Source organism: Rattus norvegicus, chromosome 17, assembly GCF_021556685.1.
Source record: "Rattus norvegicus strain SHRSP/BbbUtx chromosome 17, alternate assembly SHRSP_T2T, whole genome shotgun sequence".
In the NCBI taxonomy this organism is placed as follows: Eukaryota; Metazoa; Chordata; class Mammalia; order Rodentia; family Muridae; genus Rattus; species Rattus norvegicus.
Window position 1 is genome coordinate 81,326,047 of NC_141550.1, and position 27,897 is coordinate 81,353,943.

Below are 27,897 nucleotides of genomic sequence, written 5' to 3' on the forward strand. Positions count from 1 at the left end.
CCATGAATAAAGACATCTTGGGCATGGAAATAATCTGCACATGGTGGCCTCCAAATAAAATGATGACCCACATAAAAACCTCGCTCTTGAGTTCCACAAGCAACACAAGCATGGGGCACTCCACATGGAGAAGCAACTCTGAGGACCCCAGATCCCTCCCGCTGGCTTTGCTCCCTCATGCCTGTTTTCCCAGAAGTCGATGAAAACAAGGCTTCCCACACCAATTCTCTTCAGGCTGGAAAGTAAAGGGCTCAGCTCTCCTTCCTCTTCCTCATTCCCTTACCTCCTTTTCTAACTGGTCCTAGCCAGCTATGTCTTAAAAGGTTGGTGAGCTCCTAGGAGCTCCCAGGAAAGACCCCTGTCTCCTAAGAGAGTCCAGAAGAGCTACAATAACAGAGACCGTGGCAATGTGATGGACTCAAGTTTCCAATATTAGCAGAGCAAACAGTCAGTCATCTAAAACAAACCCAGACAAGAGAACTCAGGGAACCACAGTGTAGTCTCCTTTAGAATTCAAACAGTAAAAATGCAAAGAGATCAGCCAGGTCTCGCCAATGACGATCAACACACCATGGGAGCCCCTGTGGGACAAATCGTCAGTCAGGATCTTCACCCACACATGCAGTAAGCATCAGTGCAACCATGTGCATGTAAGCTGGGTGTCTGTGCCATCGACCACAGCCACATCACTGTTTCTGGAGTCCACAAAGGCTCTGTTACTAACTATACCTGGACAAACCAGTCAAGTCTGGGCAAACACTAACCCTGTGCCAGTTTCCTTCCTGCTCTCCACCTGCTACTAACAAGTGACCCTGGGTCCCCCCTGGCTTGAGCATAGTGCTATTCTCAGCCAACAAACAATTCTTAAATAGCAGGCTTGTGAGAAGCAGCAAACGCCCTGGACAAGATCAGTTCTCAGCCACAGTGCTCTCTCCTGGGCTTGGGTGACCAGTTCTAGTTGGTCATGTGCTAGAGTCCTGACCTGCAACAGCACTGCTGCCTCTACCACTCCCTCCCTCTCACCTCCACACCCACCATGGGCCCCTGAAGACCTCCCTTCTCTGCACAACACCTCCTTGCATCTAAGAACCCACTCTGCCACCTTCCCATGGAGTCTAAATCACTGACCACCTTGATTACGCCACAGATCAGCTCTTGTGTCACTCCTAAAATCCATCCTTTTGACCCCTAACCCAAAATGCAACAGCATTTGGAAGTGGGACATTGTGAAGGAAATACAGAGTGGAGCTTTGTGATGCCTTCACACCCATGAAGAAGGGATAAAGAAAAGGGTTTTACTCTTCCCCTTTGCCATGTCAGGATACAGCAAGAAGTTATCCGTGAACCTGAGGCAGGCCCTTCCTAACTCTACACCTGACAGGACCTTCTTCCTGGCCTGCTCTCACTTAAGCCACTCATCATCTCACAGTCCAAACTAACAGCCACCCACACTTTTATGCCCAGAGGTGTCCGTCCCCTCCATTCTTCAATTAACTTTTACGGTGGATAGTTTTATGTCAAATTGACACAAGCTAATGTCATCTGAGAAGAGGGAGCCTCAGTTAAGAAGATCGGATCAGGCTGTGGGCCGACCCGTGGGACTTTTCTTGATTCATGGTTGAAGGCCCAGCCCACTGTGGGTGGTCCTGGGTTCTTGGGTTGGGAGGAAAGCTGAGCAGGCCATGGAAGGAAGCCAGTAAGCAGCATCAACTCACTCTACGGCCTCTACATCAGCTCCTGCCTCCGGGTTCCTGCCCTGGCTTCATTTGATGAACAGCAAACGAAGTATAAGCACAAGAAACCCTTTCCTCCTAAGCTGGCTTTTGGTTCTGATGTCTTATCACAGCAGTAGAAATCCTACCTTACCTAAGGCTGACCCCAAAGCTCCAGACAGAGCCCTGTGTCTACTCTTATCTCTATATTTACCACTGTTTACAGCTAGCCCAGCACACCAGGCCCAAATCTGAGAGGAATCCTCTTGAGTACTAATGAGATCGAAAGTCTCATGCCATTGGAAAGCCATGTCAATAGTCATGTACAAAGTCACAGCAAGACGCCATGCTGGGGGAGCACACACGGAGAGTACCGTTGATACCTGCACATGGACATGGTGCCTGCACTTTACCTGCTGGCTCATTCAGGGTCAGAACGCAAAGATGAGAGCTCTTGAGTTCCCGCAGGAAAGGGGCATCTCACACATCGCACAGTTCTAGGCAACATCAAGTTCTTACTCTCTCTTGTGCGCTGTTAGAACCAATAAATGTCACGAGTCTGCAAAAGACTCAGGTCACGGTGACGCTTGGGATGCCTCAGTCACCCACCATGAGGACAACTCGTGTTTTATTCTCATGTTTATCCACAAAAACACATTTCTCTTATATTTATTTACAAAAAACCTCCCATATATATTTAGCCACAGGAAGTCATGCAGCCCTAGAAGTCAAAATGGAGAAACAGCAAAGAAAGTTCTCAACCACATAAAGAAATGCCTAGGCTTTCGTCTCTAATATGAGAAACTATTTCTAACACATAATATGTTTAGACTTTCTACTAGATAAACAAGAACTTGTCTCTTTCACATAGGATTTCAAACTTCATCATTCTTCCTCGGCAATAAAGCCATCACCATCTCAGTAACCAGTAACTTCCGTCTCCTGTTCCTATTTGTATTCTCGGTAGTGGCAAGCACATGGGGTAGGTATGATAAGGCAAGACCACGTGTGACAGCCAACAATGCTGTTTTAAGTTAGAGGTCAAGGGACAAGCTCCTTTAGGTCCTGTGTGACTTCAGAGCATTTATAAAATACGAGGGTTAGGGAGAGGTCTCAGAACGGGAAATACTTGCTGAGTAAACAAGGATGGAGCTCAAATTCCCAACACGCTGTAAAGCCAGGTGGCCATTCATGTACCTGTATCCCAGGCACGGTGGGGTTCGGTGGAAGGAGAGGCAAGTGTGTTGTTTGGGCTTACTGGCTACCAGGCTAGCTCAGGCCCAGGAAGAGACCATGTCAAGGGAATATGAACATGGTGGGGAATGACAGAGTAGGACTTCTGATATCCTCCTCTGGCCTCCCTCCAGCCCTCCCCTTTACACACACACACACACACACACACACACACACACACACACACACACACACACACACAGAGTTGTGAGTTCTCTAAAGTACCATCCCATGTTGACTCCAATGCTAATTGCTGAAAACTCCCTGGGCTATTACTGCAGTGACACACTTCAGAGACACGGTTGGGGTATGAATTTATAGAGAAATATCAAATGAATCACCCACACATAAAAAACAATTTCTCTCCATTTAAAAAGCCATGTTGAGCCACATGACGTTAGCAAAAGCGCACAGACCAAGCGTCTGACAATTACTCTCAAGGACTATAAATAGGATGTTTTTGAAATTCGTCAGCTATGCGTGCTGTTCTCCTCAAAGCACATGCGTGCAACATGTTCCACAGTACACAGGCCTCTTAGTTTCTAGCAGAAATGGACTAGAGTGAAAAACGACAGTCCTGTTAGAGTCACAGATCTCAGTCACTAACTGTGAAACAGGAAGCACATGAAGAATTGTAATTTAGGGCACTGAAAGCAAACAAGCATTCTCTGGGCACATCTGAGGAGTGCTGCCACAAAGCCAAATGTGCTTTTATTTTACCACAAGCTGTCTGAATCATGCATCAGAGAACAAACCGTATCCAAGTGGATACAGTTCTCCATGCTGATCCTCCGTGCCCCTGGAACACGGTAACTAGTCTAGTGAGCAGCTTTGGGGCAAGTTCTCTGAGCTTCCCGGGCTGCACACAGAAGGGATGCCTATAGCCTTAAGGAACTAAGGCTAACCTCAGCTACCTTCTCTCTTCCTCCTTCTCTTACCAGAGGGGGTGACTTAGGGCCTGAATTCCTCCCCACCTACCATCCACACACTTCCCCAGAGGTACCTTCAGAAAGCCTCAGGTCTAGAACTGCCCAGAGTATGGAAAAGGGGACAAGTGGTTCTCAGATGGCCCCAGGTCAATTCCCTGGTGATGTTTTTTTTTTTTTTCTTTTTTTGGTTCTTTTTTTTCGGAGCTGGGGACCGAACCCAGGGCCTTGCGCTTCCTAGGCAAGCGCTCTACCACTGAGCTAAATCCCCAACCCCCCTGGTGATGTTTTTAAATATTTAAAGGCTAAGTGGTGATTTTATGAAATAAAAATGATCAGAGGAATGGTCTGCTTTTTTTTTAAATGTGATTTGGCCCAAGACATGTATTAAAACATACTATCAGCTCAAATCTACCTAGGCACCTTCTAGGACTCTCAAAGCATCTAACAGCCCAAAGCTCCTTTAATGCCTTTTTAAAAGCTGAGAGCAATTACCGATTTAAAAATATCATACAGCTCTTCAGGGTACATGGAAGGCCCTGAAAAAAATGTTTATGGGCAATAAAATATGGTATTCCTTTGACAAGAAAAAAAAGATTAAAATAGTAAGAGGGATGGATGGAGGGAGGCAGGAACACAGGATGGGTGGGTACCAGCACGCTTTCTGTTGTTAGCATAATCAGGTATTTGTGATCTGGTGAGCAGGGAATGTTTCTGCTTTGGTGAAGTCAAGTCAGTTATAGTCCTATATCATGCATTGGAAGCATTTAGCATTCACATAAACACCCAGGTATTAGGGTGTTTTCTAGTGTGAGTTTAGACTCTAAGTAACCACCATTAGCTGTGCAGTCTCAGGAAGGCTCCCTGAACATCTGAATGTTAGATTACCCACCACTGCCCTATCCCCTCAAAAATGAAGACTAAATCAGGTGACTTCCTCTTTCTGTGGCTTTTGTAAGCATTACTTTACAATGTCAAAATCCTTTATCATTTCAGATTTCTTTTTTAATACCTTATAGTCAGAGCCAAGATTTACTTGACACCAATTGTCTAGTCAAAAGCATGATCTGTAGTTAAGGCACTGTGGGAGGGACGCCCAACTCTGAGAACCGTCATGACAATGATCCTCGTCACAATGCGGTTTCCAGAAGCACGCTATGGTACACCAAGAGAATGGTCATCCACACAGGAGGAACCGACATATTTCCATGCCCTTCAAAAGCTGAGGGTATCCCCAGATTCGATTGCAGCATCAGCGTGCAGCATGCTGGTAAGGTGAGCCAATTTCATTTGCTGTGGCACGGTTCTTTAAAAGGAGTGCTCTCTTCCCTGGAAACACGGTAGTAATCCATCTTTCCAAACCACTCGTAAGACTCAGGTTGAAAACTGCAATTTCTCCTGTGTTTTGAAAGAACTAAAACAAAATTATCTCATATCTCATCTTTATCATTCTGTGTGTGTGTGTGTGTGTGTGTGTGTGTGTGTGTGTACATACCTTATCCTGTGTACATTCAGGTACATGTGAAGGCTAGAGGTTGATGTCAGGTGTCTTTCACAATCACTACCTACCTTATTCATATTTAGAGTGAGCCTGGAGCTCATCAAATCAGCCTGACTGGCTGGCCAGTGAGCACCCATGATCCTCCTCCTGTCTCCTCAGAGCATACAGGGTGCTCTGGGGTTTATATGGGCTCTGGGTCTCACATTCAGGTCCATACACTTATACAAGTACTTCACCAGGTGAGCCGTCTCTCAAGCTCATCATTCTCTTTTTTTAAAGAAGTTTATATCGTGTGTGTGTGCAGGCATGCTATGTGTGTGTATGTATGTGTGCCATGTGTGCTGGTGTCCAGAGAAGCCAGAAGAAGACATTAGGTGCTCTAGAACTGTCATTAAGATGGCTATGACTCACCCAACATGGGTTCTGAGAACTAAGCGTGATCCTTTGAAGACAGGTAAACACCCTTAGCCACTGAGCTATCTCCCTAGCACCCCCTTATTAATGTCATACCTTTCCTAAGAAAAGTCTGGTCATACATGTCCATACACAGCAGAAAATCTCAACTGGTTCCTGAAGAAGATAATGGACAATGGGCTGTTCCGCCACATGGGTACTGCACCTTATAATCCTATGCTCTAAGCTCCTACGCTGTGTGGTATAAGCAGCATAAACACACGGAGTTAATATTACTCTCAAACTCAACTTACAGTCAAAATAACCTGACACAACATTCATAAGTACGTTATGATGCATCTGAGGTTAAGAATATTTGCATGCCGTAAATGGAAAACCCAGCTATTCTGCTTTTCTCCATTGAGTTCCCACTGTCCTTAAGGGTCCTACATCGAGTTTACTGGACACTTGGCCATTGCAGGTCTCATCTCCCCCTTGCTAACTTGCTCATTAAACAGTCTGCAATGAACTACTTAATTCAAGGAACCATCACCAATAGATGCTAACACTAGGAGAAAGGTAGATGGGGGATCCACAATGAAAGATCAAGCTGCCAACACAGAAACCAACCGATCAATGTTCACATCGCTGGGAGTGACATTGGACATTGCCAGGATGATGCAACGTGAAGCGGTTGTCACTACCAACAACTCAGCCCTTTCTAAAGAGCTGGCCATGAACCCAGCAGAACCGTGGTGCTGTTCTAGCTTACAGACCCACAAGAACTTGTGGAACAAGTTTTGAGAACACACTGTAGTCCAATCAAGGAAGTGGGCCTTTCTACTAGACCAACATGGTTTCCTCAACAAACAGCAGCACGAGGCAGAAGGTACTGAGGAAAACAGCTCTGCTGGATGTATCAGGCCTTCAGAGGTGGAACTGTCTCATGCAGCCCTGGTACATTTTAAAGACTTGGCCTCAAATCAGGCATAACCATTCTGTTTGAAGTATTTCTTAATACTGTCATGTTATTAAGAAATGAGGCCAATATGAAGACAGAGACAAATTCAACAGATTTCTGAGCCTCCCCCACATCTTGCCTGAGTTTTCAGTTGACATCACCTTCAGCCACTCCTCGGGGGAAAGGGCAGGCCTGGCCTAGCAACAGAAATAAGCAAAGATGGTGTGCTCTACCCAGTAGAGGGGACGCCTCTGAGACCAGAAAAGCCAGGGACAGTCCTGGGGATTACCCCAACAGGAAACTTAGAGATCTTCCCACCAGATACTTTTGAAAATAAGCTTGTAGCAGACCAGGGTTTTAACTGAAACTTATTCTTGTAGAAAGAACAGCAGTGCTCCAAGCAGAAAGGTCAGAGTGGAAGTGAAAAGATGCTGGGAGTTGAGAGAAAGGGAGACAGCAATGCCGAAACGCTACTTAGATTTTGTCTCTTGAACAAGGCTCCACTCTAGCAGCTCTACTTCTGGAAGCTGGGGGGAGGGGGAGAGGGAAGGAGGGGGTTGAAGGGGTGGGATTTGATTTTTGTCTTTTCTACCGTCTTCAGAGTCTAGCATCATACTCACTGATCTCTTAAGGAAAAAAAGCAGACTCTGCAGTTGAAATAAGTCAAAGGAAAACTTTTAAACTAAAATTGTTACTTTTTTTTCTTTTTAAACCAGATACTCTAAAAAGAAGTGCAGGGCTTCGGCTGTGAACTAGTAAGCTGGACTGTACAGAAGCGTCGTTAAAGATGGAGGGTATACTACCTCTCAAAAGCTGGCGTAACAATGCTTCAACTCCGTTTTAGAGACTCGGAACGGTGTGGAACTAGCAGAGTGTCTTAGCAGAGACCAAGGCTGGGATCTGGGTGTAAAGCGTGTCCTTATTCCAGCTCACTGCTGTTAACAGGGCCACAGCTTAGCAGTGCTGACCCAGGATAAACACATGTGACCAACTCTGAGCTAATGGTGTGAATGAATTGTTGAAAATGTTTTCCACAGCTCCAGAATACTTGTAATACATAAGGAATCCTTCGTTGATACAGGAGATGAAATCTTCTAATCGGAATGCCACATAGATAGAAAAAAAAACTGTTCAAATATGTACTTGGCACAAAGAGGAGAAAATACATTAATATCTAATGCAATTATATAATCATCTTTAAAAATGTATGATACTTAATTAAATTCCATCCAGTAACTGTAAAGTCATAAATAGCCTCGGGGACTTCAGGCAAAAAATGTATTTCTGGCAAACACCATATTTAAAACGTAACTCAAGCATGCAGGCTCCGCCTAATGGCATAATTATGTGCCTTTAATCTGGTGCCACTGTGATGCTAAGAAAATTGCCCCATAGAAGGATCCCTTTAAGACACCATAATCTCCACACGGTAAAGCCAAATGGAAAATTCAGGACAAACATTTTTCTTAAAGCTACAAATTCAGATTTATCTGCAAGCCTATTTTCCCTACCCCAAGTCTCAGCCCTCTCTGAAGCTGAGACGTGCGAGCTTTAACTATGGAGTCAGAAGAGCCCAGGGGGATCCGGGGGATGGTGAAGTCTCTCACCCGGGCCAAGCCTTTTAGTCTCTCGGCACTTTAGACTCCTCCTTGGTCAAGCACCAACCACAGACCCATCCTCACAGAATCACTTATAGATCACAAGAGATAACGTTTACGGAGCCTTGCATTAGTGAATACTATTATTTTCATTAATATCGTCTTAAGGTACATCCTAACAATGGTTTTCCTATCAGTACAGAGTGTATCTTTCTAAGAAAGGCCAAGAATGCCCCTTAAAAGCATATGGATTATAGAACAATGGATAAACACATGACAACCCAGTAGGGTATACCGTATGATTCCATTTGTCCAAAATTTCTGAAATGGCAAAACTCCATGGAGACAGAAGGTGAGCCCTGGTTGCCTAAGGCTGAGGAGGGGAATGGGAGCTGACTGTGGAATCTAAAACTGAACCAGGACGATGGCTGCCAAGCCTACAAACTATGAAAAGTGTAACTATACATTGATAATGGGTACATTTAATGAAATGTAAAATAAACATCAACGAAGGTGTGCTGTGAAAGAGCCGACTTTTCAAAGTATTCCCGTGAAACTTCACATCCATCTGCCGTCCTCATGCAGACTCAGACCGTGGAGCGAGCGTGAGATGAAAAGGCAGTGTTTCGGGTGGGTCCTGAACCCAACACCCCAGCCTCTCCCAGGACAGCTTCTTGCCTCCTCTACTCCTTGGTTTCCTCATCTGTGACACAAGAATAAGGCAATACTAATCTCCAAGGCTACAGTGTATTGTAAAGATAATTCCAGCCAGTCTTTCTCATCCAGTAAATGACATCACTGTTTGCCTGGTGGCTGGGACCAGGTGTCACTCGTGATTCTTTTGCTAGCTAGTATCAACTCCAAATGATTAGCCAGTCACTGCAGCCCTCTCCTCAAAACACATCATCCAGTACTTCCATACAGCGTCTCCTTTCGCTGACCTTCCTGCGTCTGTGTTGGATCCTCAGACACCACGATCCACAACAGAGCCTGGCATAAAATGCAAGGCCATCTCTTCCCCCCCTGCGCAGGTCCCTCCCCCAGTGTCTGCACTGGCCAGTTTCTTCACCGTAGGTCCTTATTGGAAGCCTTCCTCCCTACCTAGCTCCGTCCACTTTAGCCTCCTGTGGCTCCCTTTACAGCTCCTGTGGACCTCAGGCCCTTTTCTCCACTTGGGAGACTGCAGTGGGCTACACAGGCTTATTGTCTTTGTTCAAAGTTCAAACCAGGACCCTCGCCCAGTTAAAAGCATAGTTTCCTCTCCAGCAGGTTGCAGCCCCCAGCCGGACTTGTTTCTCTGGCAGCACAGTGAAGAGCTGCCTGTCATTTACTGTCTGTCAGCCCTTAGCATGCTAACTGCACACAACAAGACTCTGGTCTGTTCACTCCCCAGGTCCTCGAGCCTGCCACATGGACCAGCATTGCGAATGCTGAATGCGCAACGTTTGCTCCACTCCACAGGACACGACCAACACCCGGGAGTCGGGAGGACTGTGTTGCTATCGCTGTCTTTCACACATAAGAACATAGGATCCCTAATGGCCCATGTCAAACTTGAGTCTATGACATGCACACAGAGTAACTGAACTGGGCTCACCACAGCAGGACCAAAAGAAGTGCACGGTGTTCTCCAGGCCCTGCCTCCTTACGCCATCTTCTAAGGGGAGGGGGCAGGTCCTGAGACACCCCCACTGCCAGGGCACACTCTGTAGCAACTGCTGACAGGTGTGGGGTGCATCATCAGGTACAAAGGACCTGGGGGTAACACAGGCAGAGAGGTGGCTTGATCCCAGCAGCTACAACGGAGAAAGCTGAACAGCCTGTCCCAAACCATCCACTAACTCCCAGGGAGCCTGGCTGCCGTCTGGGCTTCTCTTTCAAGCACACTCACTGTACTGCTGCTCTGTGCAACCATTGAAGAAGAGATGGGAAGAAACAGGAAGGGAGGGAGGGAGGGAGGGAGGGAGGGAGGGAGGGAGGGAGGGAGGGAGGGAGGGAGGTAGAGACTGCACGTGAACTTTGGTCACATTGTGCCCACAATAGTAGCTATTTCAAATGACACCGACTTTTCAGGGGAAGCACATTATACATCTACACAGAGATGTCCACAATGACATTCTTCACTTTGTCCAGGACACAGGGATTTTCATATCTCTACCTTGGATGCTCATAACCTGTGCTCACTTAAGACTGAGGGGTTTTGTGCTAGGAGTATGACAGCCTTAAAATCTCATTGATACCCACCAGGCTCCTTAAAAGCCTGACTTTTCACTACCCTCTCAGGAGTACCCACTTAGGAATGCTGGTGTCGGGTTTCCACAGCCTTCACCCTTGTACACCTTCATTACGACGCTTCGGGAAGGTTGCCAAAACCCTAGTCCAAGAAGAGAAGACGCGTGGACATTCCAATATCACAACCAGGCCACCTTTAAAACTCTCCAGGGAACATGACAAGATGAAAAGCCAGGTGAAGAGAGGAGCAGAGGCTGCCCTCTCCATCCCTGTGTCACATGAGACAAGATGCCTGACTAGAACTCAGTTACAAGGCTGCAGTGCAATTCGGACTAAGCATAAAGGTTTCCTGTTTTCTTCTAGAAGTCTTGTGGAAACACCTAAAGACCTTCCAACAGAGTGTGGGGTTTGGATAAGTATGGTATACACCTACAATAGAATACTATCCAGCCTATGGTATACCTCAACCTGAATCAACCTTGAAGGGAAGAATCCCATTGCAGTGGGGCCAGTGTTACACAAACCACATTTCTATGAAGTAACCACGAGGCAATTCACAGACTCAAAGGAAAGAATGACGGTTAAAAGAGGCTGCAGAGAGAGGAAAAGGGGACTTCCCAGTCAACACCCATAAAGTTTCAGTCAATCGATCATTGCTAGAGAGTAGCTGTTCAGGGCCGAGCCTGTGGTCAGCAGTAACATACATGACCCAGGCACCCTCCTGTCCCTGCCTCGCTGGACCTAAATTGCAGTCATATACTGCCCAGCAGTTTCTTACATGGATGCTGGCAATCTGAACTCAAGGTCCCATGTTTGTGCAGAAAACGCTTTACCAGCTGAGCCATTCTCAGTGTCCTGTCATGGAAAACTTTTAAGTGTACTTTTGCAAGGCCCTAGACACTTGACAGGAAAGCACCAACAGTCATTGGCCAAGACTCAGGGACCATGCTTTGGGATGCCACTGCCTCAGGATGGTCTTTATCACACATCACAGGAGGTCAGTATTAACCAAATTCACGTTAGCCTCACAAATTAGAAAAGTTCACAGGGGTTACGTGACTTACTTAGAGGTCATCAAACTGTATCTGTTTTCTCTCCTGTTAGAGAGAAGTCTTAATAACTCATCCTTAGGAAGCTTACAGAGGCCCAGCAAATTCCCCAACTAAAGCTTTCTGTGTCTCGTCACCAGCAAGGGCTTCATCAACAGCAGCACAAGGAGGGGGACTGAGGAGAGCCTCCTTAACCCCTGTGGCATGTGGCATGTGGCATGTGGCATGCTCTACTGTACTCCATACCTGTGCAGTGTGGAGTGAGTATTACTGTCACCAATGCCACTGTAGGTGTCCTTCGTGACCACACATAAGTGTGACACTGACACACACACACACACACACACACACTCCACCACAGAGGGCGACCAACCACAGGCCCAGCTGTACAGCTGCTTGTGGTCTGATACTCCACTTTGAGTGACATCTTTGGTAGAACTGCCCTGCATTCCTCTGATGCAAATGCAGCCCCAAGCCCTCTTCCTTCCTGTATTCCAACTGGGTTTGGGAATACCCTCAAGCCAGTATCTATTTTTCCACAAGCTCCTCTAGCTACCTCTTCATCTGTAATAGAATTTCCAGAAATGGAGGAAAATGCAGCTGTAGTCAGCTGATCTCTGTGTAACATCAGACACAGGTATTCATTTCTCAGAATCTCTGACAGTCAGGACACCATGTCACTACAGCAACTAACTCCGAGGCCTGCTGGACGTGAGGTTTACCCTCAGTGGGGACAATAAAAACATACTGACATTTTTCAGGCAGTTCTCAATCCTGAACTAGAAACTGTCCCAACATCCCAGCCAAATCCTAGACAAAACAGCAGTCCACCTCACCAGTCAGTCCAATTAGCCCCAGCCAGCCCTGGGCAACGCATGCTCACAGTCCCAAGTGTCTGCCTGACATCAGACCTTACGGGGTTAGCATCTTATTCCCCATTCTTCCCTGTGGTTTCTCTCACTCTTCCTAAAGCAACTGAAATCAAAAAGTGCTAATTCTATTCACGGCTGAAAGTAACAGCCATTAAATAATGTGGGGTCAGTTTGTACAATTCTTAGAATATCACTCTTACCTACTCTGCCACAAGAGCCAGTGCCTGACCCCTAAGCATCTACTCAATGCCTCCCCCAGCAACCTCAGAAACAGCCCCATCGATTTACCATGTCCGAAGGTAACCCAAGTCAGTTTCGCAGATAAATGTATTCTTTCCCGGACGAGGAACTGAACCCGTGGATAAAGCATCCATCCCTTTAAGTGCACTCAGAGTGCACACTCAGGGTGAGGAAAAGTTCAGAGGGAAAAGGCCCAGCATTTCCACAGAAAGGAAAAGAGAAAATAATAGATTGTTTCAAGCAGGAAAAGCAAGAACAGGCAGATTAGGCAGGGGAAGACACGAGGATATGAGAGTTTCTGTGGGACTGCCTCAGGCTAGCCGTAGTTATAGAAATATACACAGATCTTCACTCTGCAGTGACTTTCCACGTACGGAACCAGTGAGCCCCAAAGCTGGTCAGTTTCTCTCCCCAGCACCTCTTCCCGACTCACCAAGTATACATGGACTTCCACAAACATCTTAAAATCCAGATCTCACTGAACCAAGCCTCCAAGTTCTCAATCCACTCCTGCACACTGAGTGCTAGAAGAAAGGGCTTTTAGACATTAACAACACCAACTACCCCACAGTGCTCATCTGTGCCACCCCCTGCCCCCCAAGTGAAAGGAAAAGTCTTCTACCCCTCAGTCTTCACAGAAAAACAAAAACAAAACCAGGAAAGAAAAAAAAACCTTCCTTTAATTGCAGTATTTCTCACAAAAAATCAGAACAATTATGAATTAGTAACAGCACCTCTTTTCCTTCAAGTCAGGAATGTAATTTCTCTGAGTGTGTCTCTCTAGTACAAAACAAGTCTTTCTTTTATCTACTTCAGGAATGGGCTCTCCAGTCCTACATGGCAACAGAACAGAAGGGCAAGCCTCCTAAACCCTGACCTGAGCCGGCTGTCCTGCTCACACTATCCGAAGCACTCAGAGGGGAGGAAATGAGGGCTGAGCACACTGCTGTTCCCTGCAGGACCTTCCGTCCCACCCTATGCTGGAGGGAAATGCATGACTAGGGAAGCAACAGCGATCACTACCAAGGGGCTAGCCAGCCGTTCTGCCCTCCACCTAGGGGACAACGCTGCAACTACTCCAAGTGTGCATGCGGACTAAGGAACCCAAAGGGCGGGTGACAAACTCCAAATGGAACCTGAGAGCACACCCCACAACCTCCCCCTGTGCTGTGTCCTGACTTCAGAAATGACTGTGTCATCTCCTGAGCACCCTGCTCTAAAGGGGTGTCTCAAACGTTCACAAGGGGAAAGTGTAAGTAGTGACAGACATGTCCACTGTCGAGTGCATAGCTGAGTGGCCTTTTAGTTTTAGACCCTCAAAACTCTTCACTGTGTAATGAAAACATACTTACTTTCCCAACACAAACTCTGTCTGAAATGTGCGTGGGCCATACAGAAAACCTCTGCTCGTCTTTCTACAAAGCAACTCTGTCCACTCTGTGCTTCTCATGAGTCTCAGAATAGATTTTTCAGTAAGATCTACTTTCCCAAACAGTCCCAAGCTACTCCTAATATCCAAAATATATAGATATAGATATAGACAGATAGATCTAGATATATATGTGTGTGCACATATACATACATGCATGTATATATATGTGTGTGTACGTGTGTGTATATATATAAAGTCATTTTTGAGTCCTCTCCAGTGACGTGCAAAGCACATTACTTTTCCTTCATCTTCCTTCCTCTCCCTTCTGTAAATAGTAACTGGCAAAGCTCTAAAAAAAAAATATTCCAAAACAAGTTGTTGGTCTAATCCTCTATGAAAGTGGCAAAGGGAACATTGCAAAGTTATCACTATTAAATGTCATACTTTAGATACATATAAAGGTTAGGAATTAATAATGTGTTCATTTAGTCTCAGTCTCTCTCTCTCTCTCTCTCTCTCTCTCTCTCCACACACACACACACACACACACACACACACACATACACACACACACCCCTGCCACCACTGAAGCAATTACACCTTCATCTTCAGTTTATGTTTGGGTGGTGGCCACATGAGTGACCTATCCTCTGTTTTTTTTTTCAAATATATATTTTCAAATATATATATTTTACAAATATAAAGGATTATAGAATTCAAAGTATAAAGCCTGAAACTACAAGCACTAAGAAACCATGCCTAGACAGGCATCTCTGACAGGAGTTAAAGCACCTTTAACAGCTAACATGTCTAAATGATGAGGTATCATGCCTGGAGAAAGACAGGAGCTTACCTGTTAGGAAGGAGACTCAAATTCAGAAAGTCAATTCAAATATGCCTCCTTCTATTCTCATATTGGTTCCTCCAGAACCAGACCCATTCTGAGTAAGTAACTTCACTTAGCAGTCCTGGACAAAAATCTTTCTAAGAAGGAACTGGTATAGTTGGTGTGTGCACTTCATCCTCTCAACGGGAACCCTCTAAATCTTAAAGAGAGCGGGGACGCTTCACTTCCAGCACACACGTCAAAACTTGGCTCTCAGGAGGCAATCACGGAACCCAAAGAAAATGTGGGGACTTCTGCGCAGACATCACCCAACCTCCTGTCTTTACCGGACTCAAAGAGGCACAGCAGAGTCCGACACAGAAAAGTTACTTGCAGACAGGAAACAGTGTCACTACCACCTTTCAAAGCAGCACGACCCCGCCTTTGTCTGCCGGGTAGGAGCCGGCTTCGGGACGCTGACCCCATCCTGCCGCCGGGGCAGGCAAAGCGGGCATCTGGCCGCCGGCAGCGCAGCCGCTGCAGCCTGGGTCCAAGGTCTGGGTCTGCTGGGCCGAGGATGCAACAACGAACCAACCGAGCAGCAGCCTGGACTCCCCCCTCTCCAGGGGGCCCCTCCGCCTCAGCGCCCCTCGATCGGGGCCGCCGCCCGGGCCCTGCACCCTCGACCTTCCCAGGCAGCGCAGGGCCCCCAACCTCCCCGTCGCCCGCCTGCGCCCGAGGGACCGCATACCCCAGCCCGCTCTGCAGGCCAACGACAGGGTCCCCCGGGCCGGGGTCCGGCACGCGTCGCTTTCTCCCGGCGGGCGGCCGCCTCGCAAGCCCCTCGTCTTTGTGTGAGAAGTAAGTGTGGGGCCAGCCTACCTCGCACAAAGGCGCGCTGCTCCCTGGCGCGCTCCGCTGCTGGCGTTGGTACCCGGCACCTTGGCCACCGAGGTGGAGAGAGGGCGGTTCCGACAGCGGTTGCAACGCCCGAGTACGAAGCCCGTCCGGCTCAGGGCGGCTCTCGCACCCGGCGGCCTCGCGCGTCAGAATTAAGTGGCGGGGCGGGCCGGGGGCGGGGCAGGGCCGCTGAGTCATCAACCGGCCACGCCCCAAGTTCTAGGCCACGCCCCCGAGGGTCCGACCACGCCCCCCCGAGCGTTCCCCTTTCCTTGGCTGGTGGACTCAGATGAACGCTGTGGATCCATAGTCAGATGGCAAGGGCCTCTGTTGTGTTGATTTCCTTTCGTTCGCTTGGGAACCCAGGAAGGGAGCAGGAAAGTAGAAGGAAACATTGTCACCTGCCTAACGGAAGGGGACAGCTGCAAGTTCACTGGGCCCAAAATTTAAAATTCATTATGCACCTGCTCATCTTTCTGTCTCTGCTTTATATGTATATCTCTATGTCTGTCCCTCTGTTTATCTTTCTGTCTGTATGTCTCTCCTCTCTGTCTCTGTGTCTTATGACTTTCTGTATGTATCTGTAGCTCCCTAGCTCTGTCTCTGTGTGTCTGTGTCTCTGTTTCTGTGTATCTCACTTTGTTTCTCTGTGTTCTCTCTGTTCTCTCTCCTCTCTTCTCTCTCTTTCTCGCCAGTCTGTTGAAATCCTGCCAAATATTTTTTTTTTTTGGGAAGGAAAACTACGAAGGAGTTTGTTATAATTACACAAGTTAAAGTCAGCTGAGGGCTCAGAATCCATTAACCCACGTTTTCCTCCCTCCCTCCAAAGGGCAGTTGGAGATTTAAGTCAAGGAAGGACTGATCTAATCTTTTTAAGAAAAATCTCTCTAGTTTTCATTCTCTAGCTCTCCCACATTGTTTCCGTGCCCTGCCCAACAATTCTAAGGGTGCCATCGACATGAATCACAAGTTCAAAAGCAGGGCCAGTCTCAGGGCGAGAGCAAGGCCAGCAGGCTGTTGGATTCTATACCAAAAGCCTTTTAATTTTCTTGGCAACAGATGACTAAGGATTTATTAGGAAGCTTTTCGGACTCAAAGAACTTAGGGGGTGGGAGTGGGGATGCTGTCAATGGATTTCAGTGAGCAAATTACCTATTCCAAAGTTTTCAGTCTTACAGAGCACCCTTCGGGGTGTCTTGGGCATTCTCCCAATCCAGAAGCAATAGAACAGCTAACCCCAGGATTTACATTACTTCGCATTGGAATAAATCCAGCGTGTAGCAATGATAACTTTGCAACACGCCTTTGCCGCTTTCTCTTAGAATTAAGCCAACAATTTTCTCAGCCGTCCCAGTACAAGGGGCACGCTTCTTGTGCTTCACTCAGGGTCTCCCGCATGGCACTTCTCTCCATGATGGCTCCCTAGTCTCCAAACAGAGGGACCCAGCCTAGACTCCTCCTCCTCCTCCTCACACTGTTGTCAACTCCTAAGTTCCAACAAGATGAGCTAGCCCCTCCCCCACCTCCTGCAGTGCCTGCTACAGGGCTCTGTGGCCACATTATGGTAGGGGTGTTCTACCCAGTCCTAGTTGCCATGGTGTCAATGTCCCCAGCTGCTTTCTGGGTGAACTTTTCAATCAAAACTGCTCTGCTGCTGCTGCTGCTATAACTATCATTTTACCTACTTTTTGTTGTGCCATTTTGACAAAACACCTGAGAAAAACAAGGGAAGGAGGGGTTTATTTGGGCTCACAGTTTCGCAAGTGTTTGTCCTTCCTGGTGGCCAGTGTATCCAATGGGAACTTTACAAATGAGTGGCCAGGAGCAGACAAGAAGGGGGGAGGGGGAAATGAAGAAGAAGAAGAAGAAGAAGAAGAAGAAGAAGAAGAAGAAGAAGAAGAAGAAGAAGAAGAAGAAGAAGAAGAAGAAGAAGAAGAAGAAGAAGAAGCTGCCAGTTATTTCAAAAGCCCACTGCTAGTGATCTATACCCTGAAAATACTATGGCCCCCGAAACACCACCACTGGCGTGGACCACACCTTGAGAGCGTGAACCTCTAAAGGGCATTATAGATCCAATGTCTAATGTTTAGCAGGTTCCCAATTCCTTCTACAAGGTGAAATTTAAACTGCTCAGTGCAGTCCTCCAAAGTAAAGCGCCCTTCCCCAAACCCACCTTGAACCTTGTCCATGCTCCTCCTACACCCTCTAGGCACGCTGCTCAGCCACTGTGCCTGCTCTGTGACTATCGACAGCAGGATTCTGCCTCGGCCTGGTTACCTCTAACCACTGCCAGCATCCAAAAGCCTCCCTGAGTCTAAGGCTCCTCTGAAAAGCCTCCCCTGACCTGCACTAGCTGAATGGGTTCATTCTCCCCATCTGTACGGAGCACAGCACTGTAATTATCATGTTGTTAATGTGCGTTCCCTGAGTGCATTTTGCGCCTGACATATATACTTATCTATATGTCCTCGGGCTTAATTTAGCATGTGCCATATAAGAAGTGCCAGGGTCTAGATTGTATGCTCTCCATAGCATACAAATTGAAATCCTAACTACCCCTATCCCAATAGAGCAGTGGTTGCCAGTAATCCCTATATAGAGGTAATTACGGTAAATGGGATCATACGGTTTTATATATGTGGCTCACCTGTTGCTGAAACAGGATGCCTGGAAGAAGCAATTTCAGGAAGATGTATTTATATTTGATACACATTTCAAGGGGACATAAATACATTATAAGAAAGGCACGTGACAGGACTGAGGTGGCTGCTCACATTGTGCCAACCATGAAGAGGCAAAGAGAGATGGATGTTGTTGCTCAGTTCCCTTCCTCCCTTTTATGTGGGCCTAGATCATAGCCTGTGGAACAGCACCAGCCACATTTCAGGTGGGGCTCCTCACTTCGATTAACCTAATCATTATAACATCTGTGAGCAGATGTGCCTCAAGGCTTGTCTCTGATGATTCTAGACCCTGTCAAACTGACAGTCACTATTAACTATCAGGATGATCTTATAGAAGGAAAGTGATGAGCCCCAATCTCTCTCTCTCTCTCTCTCTCTCTCTCTCTCTCTCTCTCTCTCTCTCTCTCTTCTCTCTCTCCTCTCTCTGTCTCTCTCTGTCTCTGTCTCGCTGTCTCTCTCTGTCTGTCTCTCTGTCTCTCTCTGTCTGTCTCTCTCTGACTCTCTCTCTCTCTCTCTCTCTCTCTCTCTCTCTCTCTCTCTCTCTCTCTCTCCCCCCCCCCCCTTCCTCTGGCACACAAGGACACAAAGAGAAGGCAGCCATTCAGAAACCAGAACAAGAGGCCTTACCAGAAAACAACCTTCCTGGCATCTCAAGATTCCACCTTACATTCCAGCCTCCAAAACTGCATCCAAACAAAAGAAAGAGCCTTCTGTACACATCGCAGTCTGTGGCATTCTTGTACGGCAGCCTGATCAGATGACATAAGCATTATTTGGACTCTCAGTTCGGTAAGGTACTACCCTGCCTGTCTGTGCACCGGACTTGTCCCTCCAAAACAAACTGGACCAACTTCCAGGAGGCCAAACCACTGGGTAGACTGCCTGAAGGTGATTAGTGACCACACAGTCTTTCCCTTCCCTGCCCTCTCAGAGAAATGGAAACATATGGTTTGTTCGGCCATCTGAGATGATAAAATAAATGCCTTCAGAGCCTGCCCTGTGGTATCGGGTCCCACATTTCCTTTAACCCCAAACAAATAAGGGTGAGAGCAAATATTCACTTTGATTTTTAAAATTCAATCGGCAGCAGGCAATACTCTTGTATGAAATCCACTTTTGGAAGCTCAATGTCTCAGAACCCTGGGGAACCAGAGGGTTTTGATCCAGGTAAGCTCAACTAAGCTAATTTAACTTGGTTCTCCCTGGAGCCATTGCGGGCAAACCCTGGAAATAAGGGTTTTAATGTTAGAAGCGTTTATGTTCACGCCTTCATAACATCCATCACAGTGCCTGCACCACAGTTAGTGTGACCAGGGCTTGCTGCACGGGTGAACCTGGAACTTCTGAGGACAGATGGACGTCCCAGAGTACCCACTCCACGGGGGTTCCACACTCCACTGCTGAGTCTGAACGTTGGCATGACCCTAGGAATTGTCAGGGAAACCAAGGACATTGAGCTACACTTAGACTTTCATTTATGGCTGACTTGATTTTTTATCAGGGCATGGGAGGCCTTGGCAGACCGGCTGTCACCAAATAAAGCGCAAGAGAAAAACTCCTCTACAGGGCATCCTGAGTCACCTAGTCCATCATGATGACAAATACTATAATCTTCCATTACGTCATCATCCAACTTAGCACTCATCCATGAAGTCACCTGTGAACGTGACATTAGTCTCGTGCTTTTGCTGTGATGGGAGGAAGGAACTTTAAATTGATTCCTGAAGAAAACTAAAGAAAGATGAAGTGAGTATCTCGGGGCATAAAGTAGTAGAGCAAAATCAATCTGGACCAAGACATGCTGGGTTCTGTCCTCTTTGTTTGGTCATTGTCTTTATGTGTCATCTTGAAACCCGTACTTGGTATCCTTACCGTCATCTGAGGAGGGGGCTCTGAAGAGACAAGGTGAGCATAACTGTGCCCTAAAAGAAACTAATCCTTGTGTATGTACAAATCTTCACTCTATCTCATATGAGTGAATAATTCATTCAAAAAATAAAATAAAATTTTCATTTTGAAGCCATGACTTTTATTCATGTCATATTCTGATGTCTACATCCATTATCTAGTGCATTATAATAATTGTGTCAAACTTTGGGTCTTAAAGATGAGTAATTTGCTCATACTGCTGTGACAGCATAGACAAGGCTCAGCTGAGATGCCTCGATCCTGTTCCGTGTAGCCTCTGTTTGGCTCTGTCATTGGAGGTCAGCCAGCGATTGGCTTGTCCTGAGTAGCCTTGAAGGCCAGAAGCTGACTAATGCTGTCAACTTGGATGCTTCTGACCTGTTCACTAGGTCCTCAGCATGGTCTTCTGAACTCTTCACTGGTGATAGAGTCTTTCTCCCCAGACTACTTTGGAATATGCATAGCAATCCCAAGACCTTCTCTAGCTGTAGATCTCTTTGTGTAGCAATCTGATAGAGGCAATTCCTCAGTTGAGGACCACTCTTCCCACGTGACTCCAATTTATGTCAACTTGACAAAGACTAAGCAACAGGACAATGGAGGGAAACAGTCTCCAGAAATGTAATTAATAAACAGCCCCTAATCATTTGCCATTGTACATTAAACCCATAAGATTGGTTCAACAATTTATTGTTGGCCTTACCTCCTAAACTGAGAGACCAGGGCTGGAGAGATGGCTCAGCGGTTAAGAGCACCCAATTGCTCTTCCAGAGGTCCTGAGTTCAATTCCCAGCAACCACATGGTGGCTCACAACCATCTGTAAAGAGATCTGATGCCCTCTTCTGGTGTATCTGAAGACAGCTACAGTGTACTTATATATAAACTGAGAGACCAACAAAAAGATTAAATTTCTATATATTTGTTTCTTATTTAATCACAATGAGAAAGGAGCTAAGGAAGAAAGGCCTTAGAAAGGACATAAGCTAAGGTCAACTGGGTAAAAGCCAGTTGATATCTAAAGTTCATTCTATGGCATATTAAATACCAAACTTGTTAGGCAAAGCACTGGATGGAGACTAAGTGGTCTAGAAAACCACTCATATCTCTCAGTCCAGATCCAGCCTAGCTAGTTTCTCTGCTACAACACACACACACACACACACACACACAACTCGAGATATTGACAGGGTTTATGGCCACCCTCCCACACCCACCCAGTCATGGAGCCTAAAGTCTTCTTCTAAAGCTCATTTGAATTGGTGCAGAATTTCCTGCCTGTAGTTGTAGCACTAAAGTTCTTGGGGTTGTGTTTGTTTTTCTAGTTGTCAAATGGGAGTCATTCAAAGCTCCTCAGATCTGCCCACGTGCTTCAATGCATAGCCCTTTCCACCACTAAGCTAGTGGTGACTTGCAAAATTCTTCAGTACTTCTAATCAGTGACCTCCATTTCAGCCTCTAACGAAAGGTCAGATCATCTCTGTGTCTTATAACCAATCAATATGAGGCCCTCCCCTGAATCTTCAAAATCCCGTCACAAGATGAAATGATTTGAAAATTATTTGAGCTGTGTCTTCCCAAAAAGCTCATGAGCTGGAAATGTAGCAGTGGGAGACTGTGGACCACTAAAAGATGGAGCCCCATGAGAAGTCCTTAGGTCATTGGGAGCCTGCCTTCAGAAGAGATTCTGTGAGTCCAGCCTCTCTGACCTACTATTTCAAGATGTGATCTCTTCCTTCCACACATAGCCCAGGTTTTGGTGACATTTAGTTAGCATTATCTCTAACAGAAATCAATCTGAGCCCAATCAATCCTGAACTTTTAGCTGATAAACCCCTGAAGTAAATAAAACTTTTTTTCATAAAATCATCCTGTCTTAGATATTCCACTATAATAATGCAAAACTAATACACAACAGGGCATAGTTTATGGTAGAAGAAATGGAGAAAGATATGGGTGCCCTATAGGCCAACAATCTTGGAGGACACTTTAGAATTCCATCCACACAATTATGCACATGGGTAGGTGGGTACAGAGGCAGACAGACATTCTCTAGTATAGAATTTCTAGAACTTGGGCAAGCCACTTTGGTCAGTTGGTAAGGGTGTTTGCTGCCAAGCCTGACAACCTGAGTTTGATCCTTAGAACCTATATGGTGGAAGGAAAGAATTGCCTCCTACAAGCTGTCCTTGTATGCCATGAGCACACCCTGGCATCCGTGCACATAAAATAAATAAATATCATAAAATGTTCTACATTAAGTAAAGAACTTGAGGTCAAGCAGAAGAAGGGAGCCCTGGAGATGTATCCTACACAGAGTTCAGCAGTTACTTGGGTAGACCAGAAAGCCAAGGGCTTAGAATGCTTGTGGTGGTGATAATTGTTCAGATGTGTATTCAGTCACCCAGATTCCACAGTTGAATATGCCATAGTGTTCACTGAGCCCTGGTGACCTCAATACTGAAAAATGGGAAAAGAAAAACAAAGTTAAGAATATTTCACCCTAATTTTATCGCTTAAATAGCAGAGTGATGTGAATACATTGTGTTCCGCTTCTTTCGGTTGCCTGTTTGACACAGTTATTACGTAACTGTAACCCAATAGTCTATCACCCTGGGACTTCATTTATAGAACTCACTTGTGGAATATTTTGTAAAAAGTTCTGGGGCTTGTTATGCAAAGACAGTACACTCGTGTCTTCCAAAGTGAGGGATTTTCTAGGTTAGATTAATTGAGGTGGGAGGAATCATCCTAAATGTGGGTGTACCATTCTATGGCCTGGGGTCCTAGACTGACTGAGTAAGAAGAAAAAAACCAACTGAGCAATTGTTTGATCCGACTATGGCCAAACAAACCCTTCTTTACTTGAGTCACCTCTGTTGGGTGCTTTGTCACAACAAGAAAACAGGTAGCTAATTCAGAAGGGATGGCTTATCCTATAAGCCAGATATCATAAGCTAGTACATTAAATGATCTCTTTCAAAGGAATAGAAACATTCCGTTAAATGTGCCTGTAGTATATTAACAAAAATGATAATAGCTAATGGCATGACAGCAAAACCAAATATTCTCCCAGTAGGACCCACCCACAACAGAGCACTTCCCAACTCCCTGCCTGACTGCCCTAAGCTGACTGAAAACATCATGGTTTCTAGAGAGCTGAAGAACTAAATTTCAAAAAGTGTATTCTACGTGTTTCTTAAAACACTTCATTTCCTTTTGAGAAAACGCGTGCCCTATACTGCTTGGAGTTTTAAAATCAAAGGGGCTCCATAAAATCCTGGTTCTGATTTGTGGCTACCATAAAGAATCAAGAGAAACAGCTGTTAGCCACATAAACAACTACCAAATGGTGCAAAGTTCTGAGTTTCACATCTTTTTCTTTACGTGAATCTAAAACCAGAAAAGAAGGATTTCCTGAGGTCTTCCTGTGTGTTTAAAATGAAAAATCTATTTTAAAAAAAAAACAGTGGGGGTGGTGCTCAACTGCTCATCCTGTCAAAAACATTAAGATAGCTAACAGGAGAGGTTAATAGATAATTGAGCTGTTTCTACATCTGAACGGTGACGTTCATCCCTCTGTGACTCTTGCTTCACATGACTAGCACGGAGGACATTCATATCACAGAGGAGTTTCTATGATCTGTTCCAGTTTGGTTTTCTTCCCCTTGACATTCGTTGTAAATCCATTTCAGTCGGCAGGAATATCCCTCAGAATGTCTGGATAGGTAATAACTAGCCCACTGCCATTTTCTTTGTCCATCTCCCTTGGGTTTGGTATAATCAAGCCAGTTCATGGAGTGAGAAATACAAGCTAGCCCAGGACTAAGGAGATGAGTTCATGCAGGAGCTATGGGCTCAGCTGTGAGGAGTGTTCCCTCAGCTCCCAGCTTGCGTGCTCAGGACTGCCTGTAACTCTAGCTCCAGAGGATGGGACACCCTCTTCTAGCTTCCAACAGCACCTACACACACATGGTGCACACATGCATACACATAAGTGTAAATAAATAAATAAACAAACTTACAGAGATCTGTTTGTTTCTGGTTTCAGCTCTGCCACTGAGTGACTGGTATTTAACTCACTGTGAACTTCGTCTTGCTCTAGACCCAACAAGTGACTCCTCCTATGTACAAAACGTTCCACAGTAGTGTTGCCATCAGACTTGGTTGGGGAGCGAAGCTGTTCGATCTACTGGACGTTTACTAGCCAAGTCCAAACTGCAGAGAAGGTGAAATCTTGCCAGAAAAGGTTTTCTTATTAACTCAGCTTAGAGAAGCATGTCTCCCACATTTAAACCGCTAATGATTACTAGATTTTTAAAGTCCTTTCCCACTGATAGCATTCTCCTGTCTGCTCTAGCAGCTGTAATACGAAACAGAGCTCTAACTAAGGTCCGAATTCACGGGATCGCACTAGGAGGGACATACATTAGAGGAAACGATGAGGGTCAGAGTCTAATCCAGGTTCACCCATGCAGACTCATCCCAGACATTTGCCAGCAGTGCTCGGGACATGCTGCCCTGTCCTCAACTTGCAGCCTGTCCCATGACTTCCTCCTCTAAATCAACAGCTGAAAGTCACTGCAGGCCTCAGAGATAGACGCCCGCCCACCTGCTTTACTCAGCTCGAGTTTCTTCACAACTGTCGAAACCATTTGTTATCATCAACACCATTCATATAGGAGTTCACGGAGGGAAAAGAGAAAGACTAAAGTTATCGTAGGCACTGTCGTGTTCTGTGAGAGTCCCAGAGACTTGATACATTTCTGTCCAAAATAATGAGAAATAGAGAGATAGAGACAAAACAATGCACAGAAAGGGAACAAGTTTTTTTTTTTTTAAAGAAATAGAAATGAAAAGGAAGGAAACAGCTACAGATACCCACAGCCAGGAAAGAGAATACGGAAATAGTCTGACTCACTTGCTCTGGGAACTGACATGAAGTAGACAAATGGAACTTGGCTGTGCACGAAGCAGGAAACCTGCAGACCTCTATAAACTTTCAATGAACGTGTCAGCAATTAGAGTTCACTCACAGAACCGTAGCACTGCAAAAAACAACTTCTGCACTGGTTGTTGTTTGGTTGTTTGGTTTTTGTTGTTGTTTTCGAGACAGGGTTCTTTGTGTAGCCCTGGCTGTCCTGGAACTCACTCTGTAGACCAGGCTGGCCTGGAGCTCACAGAGATCTGCCTGCCTCTGCCTCCCAAGTGCTAGGATCAAAGGTGTGTGCCACTAAGATGTGTTTATTCTCAACTTGCTGAGAGATCCTTTCAGAGATGGCTTATCAGTGTGGCTTCCCTTCTTGCCCTAGAGCCCGATTATCAAGAATACCCCCAGAGAGTCTCTTTGCCACACAAACTTTAAGACAAAACTTTGCTATCACAGGCCAGCATCTACTTAGGCAACTGTACCAAGCTACTGTTTTCTCTATACAGGTCTGGTAGTTTCCTCTCTCGCTGAAACTCTGCCTGGGAGACAGATGCCTCCTTCATGGAGGGTTATCCACTCCACCTGCCTTCCTTCCGGTTGCTCCTGGAATATGTACAGTATACACAACTCTTCAAGCCATCTTGCAAGGCAACCACATGAGCTGGCCCAATCAAGGAAAGAACTGTCTCCCCAGTTCCTCTGAGCCAGACCCCTAAGTTTTCCTTCATTCAAATCAAAAAATCCTATGGGAGGCTCAGTGGGTTAAAGGCCCTTGTCATTCTAGTCTGGCAACATGAGCTTCATCCCCAGAACCCAGCTATACGTCAGACACACTAGTGCACATCTGTAATCCCAGCACTCCTGCAAAGAGAGTTGTCACATGACGGGAGAACTGGCTGGAGACAAATGGTTAGCTAGAGTAGATGGAGTGTGTGCACAGCAGCAGAGAGACCCAGCCTCAAAACAAGGAGAAAGAAAACCAACTCTGAAAATCTTGTCCTCTGACCTCATGCTCACAGACACATACACACAGAGATATCACACACACACACACACACACACACACACACACACACACACACACACACACCACATACCTGAGATCAATCAACTAATGTTTAATGATGTCAAAGTCCCTTCCTTAAGAAAGGACTGTTCTGCTGGAGGACTCTGTGCTAGACGGCTTGACTTGTATGTTTGAGTCCCCAGGACTGATGCCCAACACTGCCCAAAGCAGATGGAGCCCGTTTCTTCATTAGCCGTTGTCCTAAGGAATTGACGTTAATAGTTCCTTACTGGCTATTTAAGTGTCTCTGTGTGGAAAGGAGTAAGGTGGATCTGAGGAGAGGATTACCTCAATTCAAAAATATAGTAACAAGCCTGGCAAAGCAGCTTAGCAAGCAAAGTCACTTGTCACACAGTCTGGCCTCCTGAGCTCCAGCCACTTAACCCACATAGAGGCAGAGGGAGGGGACTGAGTCTATCAAGTTGTCCTCTGATTTCCACACACGCCCTGTGGCACGTGTTCCCTCCCACACAAATCATGCAGAGACGTACAAATACGATAATAGCAAAAATAATAAAAAGTCCATGTCTGCACTCATGAAGCTAATAAATCTAGTATATGTCCTATAACGTTTTGTTTGTTTGTTTGTTTGTTTGTTTGTTTGTTTGTTTGAGACAGGGAAACTATGTAATAGCCCTGGCTGTCCAGGACTCATAGACCAGGCTGGCCTCTAACCCTGCCTCTGCCTCCTGAGTGCTGAGATTAAATGTATGTGTCACCACAACTGGCTTCTATATTGAAATTTTGTATTACTTTTAATAAAAAAAAATGGCCTCCTCCCATTCCCAAAGTCCTCCCACTCTCTCCAAGAGGATGTTCTTTCTCCTCCCCAACAGGCCTCCCCACTCCCTGGGGCCTCAAGTCTTTCAACGGTTAGGCGTTTCTTCTCTCACTGAAGCCAGACTAGGAGTCCTCTGCTGTATATGTTTCTGGGGCCTCAGATCAGCTCCTGTATGCTGCCTTGTTGGTGGCTCAGTTATACTCGTGATTTTTGCTTGCAAATTTTAAAAGTAGATGAGGCTTAATGTCTAAATTTCCTCAAACATCAGAAGTCCGTATCAGAAGCTAGACAGACAGTTATTGAGTAGTCATTAAGACCCCATAGATGGATAATAGAGAACCAAGTGATCAAGGTTGGATCAGGAGTGTATTTAGGATGTGGGATGTTCAGTCCTTGGCACAAAATCAAACAAAAAAGTCAATATGGTAAAAGAATTTAAGATACCCCTGTGTATTGGAAAGATGCCTTAGTGCTAAAGAGCACATACTGCTTTTGCAGGAGAACCAAGTTCAAGTCCCAGCACCCATATCAGATGGCTCACAACCATTTATAACTCCAGGGACATATGATGCCTCTGGCCTCTGTGGGAACTTATATTCACATAAATATAGCTACAGAGACACACAAGACTATATATAATTTTAAAATAAAAGTAAAACTTTTGTAAAAATGTACAGTTATAAGTTGAGCAGGGTAGCTCACACCTATAATGCCA

The 27,897-nt window shown here is 45.9% G+C and overlaps 1 protein-coding gene across 8 annotated transcripts in view; it reads right to left on the bottom strand.

The window, feature by feature from the left end:
• Fam107b (family with sequence similarity 107, member B) overlaps positions 1–27,897 on the bottom strand; it is a 206,108-nt gene that overhangs the window by 46,163 nt on the left and 132,048 nt on the right. The window contains exons 1-2 of one of the 8 annotated variants that reach the window (XM_087591379.1): positions 25,327–25,373; positions 24,431–24,623 (exon numbers count right to left, since the gene is read on the bottom strand). The gene's annotated coding sequence lies outside the window, so the exon portion shown is untranslated. 8 annotated transcript variants of the gene reach the window in all.